Raw genomic sequence first — 4,069 nt, 5'->3', positions numbered from 1 at the left:
GAAGAGAACAGACTAATTTCTTTGCATCAGCTATAGCAACTTTTTTCTAGCTATGTCTCCTGAGGAAAGGGAAAAAAAGCAAAAATAAACTATTTGGACTATATCAAAATAAAAAGCTTCTGCACAGCAAAGGAAACAAACAACAAAATAAAAGGCAACCTATGGAATAGGAAAAGATGTTTGCAAATGACATCTCAGATAAAGAGTTAGTATCCAAAATATATAAGGAGCTTACAAAATTCAATACTCAAAAACCAAATAACCCAATTAAGAAATGGGCAGAAGAAAAAAAACTGAAATTTCTCTAAAGAAGACTTTTTCACAGCAAAGGAAACAGTCAACAAAACAAAGAGGCAAGCCACAGAATGAGAGAAGATATTTGCAAATGATACTACAGGTAAAGGGCTGATATCCAAGATATATAAAGAACTTCTCAAACTCAACACCCCCAAAACAAATAATCAAGTTTAAAAATGGGCAGAAGACATGAACAGACACTTCTCCAAAGAATAAATACAAATGATTAAGAGACACATGAAAAAATGTTCATCACCACTAGCCATTAGGGAATCTCAGATCAAAACCACATTGAGATACCACCTTACACCAGTTAGAATGGCAAAAATTGATGAGGCAAGAAACAAATATTGGAGAGGTTGTGAAGAAGGGAAAAATGAAGGGAAGAATCAGAGGGGGAGATGAACCATGAGAGACTATGGACTCCAGGAAACAAATTGAAGGTTTTAGAGAAGAGAGAGGAGGGGAATGAGTGAGCCTGGTGATGGGTATTAAGGAGTGCATGTATTGCATGGAGCACTGGGTATTACACACAATGAATCATGAAACACTACATCAAAACTAATGATGTACTATATGGTGACTAACATAATATAATAAAATTTCAAGACAAAAAAAAAAGAAGAAGAAGACATGAGATGGCCAATAGACACATCAAAAGATGTTCATCATTACTTATCATCAGGGAAAGGAAAATCAAAACTGGAGTGAGACATCACCTTACACCTGTCAGAATGGCTAAAATCAGCAACACAAGAAGCAAGAGGTATTGGCAAAGATATGGAGAAAAAAGGAACCCACTTACACCACTGGTGGGAATGCAAACTGGTACAGCCACTGTGGAAAACAGTATAGAGAGTCCTCAAAAATTTAAAAATAGATCTACCCTATGATTCAGACAATTTACCCCCAAAATACAAAAACACTAATTTAATTTTTATTAACATATAATGTATTATTTACCCCAGGGGGTACAGGTCTGTGAATCATCAGGCTTACACACTTCACAGCACTCACCATATCACATACCCTCCCCAGTGTCTGTAACCCAACCACCCTCTCCATACCCCCCTCCCCCCAGCAACCCTCAATTTGTTTTGTGAGATTAAGAGTCTTTTATGGTTTGTCTCCCTCCTGGTCCTATCTTATACAAAAACACTAATTTAAAGGGATACATGCATCCCTATGTTTATAGCTGCATTATTTACAATAGCTGAGATATAGAAGTAACCCAAGTATTTACTGGTAGATGAATGGATAAAGAAGATGTGATATATATGTATATACAAACATTATATATATATATAATGTGTATGTATGTGTGTATGTATGTGTGTATATATCTATATATGTATATGTATATATAGATATATACACACATACATACACAATGGCATATTATTCAGCCACAAAAAATAATGAAATCTTGCCATTTGCAGTGATATGGATGGAGCTAGAGAGTATAATGCAAAGCAAAATTAGTCATTACAAGAAAGATAAATACAATATGATTTTAGTTATGTGGAATTTAAGAAACAAACAACAAGTGGGAACAAAGAGAGAGAGAGAAATCAAGAAATAGACTCTTAATTATAGAGAACAAGTTGATGTTTACCAGAAGGGAGTGGAGGTGGGGGATCGGTTAAATAGGTGATGAAGATTAAGGAGTGCACTTGTGGTGATGAGCACTGAATGATGTATGGAATTGTTGAATCACTATATTGTATACCTGAAACTAATACAACACTGTATGTTAAACTGGTATTAAAATTAAAACTTAAAAAACCAAAAAACATGTCAATGAGTAGCTGATAGCTTCCTAAAAGATGCATAAGCCTTTGAGTGAGTGCTTCTTCTAGGATCACATGACAGCTACTAGTACGCCTTCACTGCCAGCAGATGGCCCAAGTGAAAAATGACCTGCACCCGAAAGGACATATTGTGTTTCCCAACTAGCAAAGTACCTAATCACTGTTCACTGTGACTCAAGACTTATACAAATATTATATAGTTGAGGATGTCTGTTCTGTTAATAAACATTTCTTCATTACCTAAAATATGTGTAGGTCATGGAAAAATGCAAAATGAATAATATAAAATCTGTGTCTTAGAAATATTAATGTACAAGAAGAAACAACCCAGTAAATTCAAATTCCTCTAAAATGGTAAAAGTTTCTATAGTTTTCTTAGTCTCTGCAAGAAAGGTATAAAAAGACTTATTTTAATCATCACTCTACAAGTCAGCCTTATCACAATGTCCGTATACAGCTGATGGTAAGAGCACAATGCTATGAATGGAGATGCTGAAGTAACCCCAAGAATTTGATTAATAGAATTAGAGATATCTTGTCCCTAGTCATGAAACTGTAACTCTTTCATTAAATTAAAGAATGGAACCCAGGTCCATGAACAATCACAGGTGTGGAGGTCAGCATGAATATATATCTTAAAGCTGTGAAAATTACCCTGAAGAACATAGAAACTGTACAACTGGAAATGCTGAATATTCAGGGAAAAAAATAACATTTGATATTTTACTTGCCAGACAGCATACCTTTGGATACACTACTCATGGATGTTTAGCTGAAGATGAAATATAGATAAGGGAAGCTATTGCTGGGAGAGGCCAAGGCTGAGAAAGAGGAAGAAATTATGGCCAAGGCAAAGAAAGAGGGGGTCCTAGGTGATATTATCTCTCAAGATTACTGTTTCAAAGTAATACAAGATTTGGGATAATTTTTGTACAGGTTTTGTTTGTTTATGTCAGTTTTCAATAACATAAATGTAGGACAGATAGGAGACAAGAGTATCTATCTACCTACCTACCTACCTAGAGAGAGAGAAATAGAATTAGATAGAGGGGAGGTGAGAGAGAGAGAGATTTATTTTAGGACTGGCTAAGGTGATGGAGGCTGAGAAGCAACAAGATCTCCAGCCAGCAATCCGGAGATCCAAGAGAGCCAATGGTGTAAGTTACAGTCTAGACTCCATCAGTCTTAAGACCCAAGAAGAGATAATGTTTCAGTGTACGTCCAAAGGCAACAAAGACCAATGTCTCAAGTCAGTAAGGTGGAAAGAGTTCCCTCTTATTTAACCTTTTTTTGGTTTTGTTTTATTCAGGTCTTCAATTGATTGAAAACGGCCCACCTACATTAGGGAGGGCAAGTTATTTTACTCAGTCTACCAATTCAAATGTTAATCTCATCCAAAAACACCCTCATGGACACAGCCAGAAAAGTATTTAAACAAATATCTGGGCACCCCATGGCTTTGTTAACTTCACATATAAAACTACCTATCACATTAATGAAAGACCAAATATGATTCACAGTTAGAAGTTCAGATTTGGAATGACCTAATGATTTTATATATATTTATTTATTTATTTATTTTTAAATTTTTTAAAATTTATTTTCAGCATAACAGTATTCATTGTTTTTGCACCACACCCAGTGCTTCATGCAATCCGTGCCCTCTCCAATACCCACCACCTTGTTCCCCCAATCTCCCACCCCCACCCCTTCAAAACCCTCAGATTATTTTTCAGAGTCCATAGTCTCTCATGGTTCACCTCCCCTTCCAATTTCCCTCAACTCCCTTCTCCTCTCTAACTCCCCTTGTCCTCCATGCTATTTGTTATGCTCCACAAATCAGTGAAACCATATGATAATTGACTCTCTCTGCTTGACTTATTTCACTCAACATAATCTCTGATTTTATATTTTTTAAAGGATTTATTTGTTTGAGAGAGAGAGAAAGAGGCAGTGTAGGG

The 4,069-nt window shown here is 35.8% G+C and overlaps 1 pseudogene; it reads left to right on the top strand.

Moving 5' to 3' along the window:
* Window positions 1-615: 615 nt before the first annotated feature.
* On the top strand, window positions 616-2,984 carry LOC116881779 (annotated as a pseudogene).
* Window positions 2,985-4,069: the final 1,085 nt, after the last annotated feature.

This window comes from Lontra canadensis, unplaced genomic scaffold, assembly GCF_010015895.1.
Source record: "Lontra canadensis isolate GAN:19392208 unplaced genomic scaffold, GSC_riverotter_1.0 scaffold77, whole genome shotgun sequence".
Classification (NCBI taxonomy): domain Eukaryota; kingdom Metazoa; phylum Chordata; class Mammalia; order Carnivora; family Mustelidae; genus Lontra; species Lontra canadensis.
The sequence above is the reverse complement of the archived record's forward strand: the minus strand, read 5'-3'. Positions and strand labels throughout refer to the sequence as shown.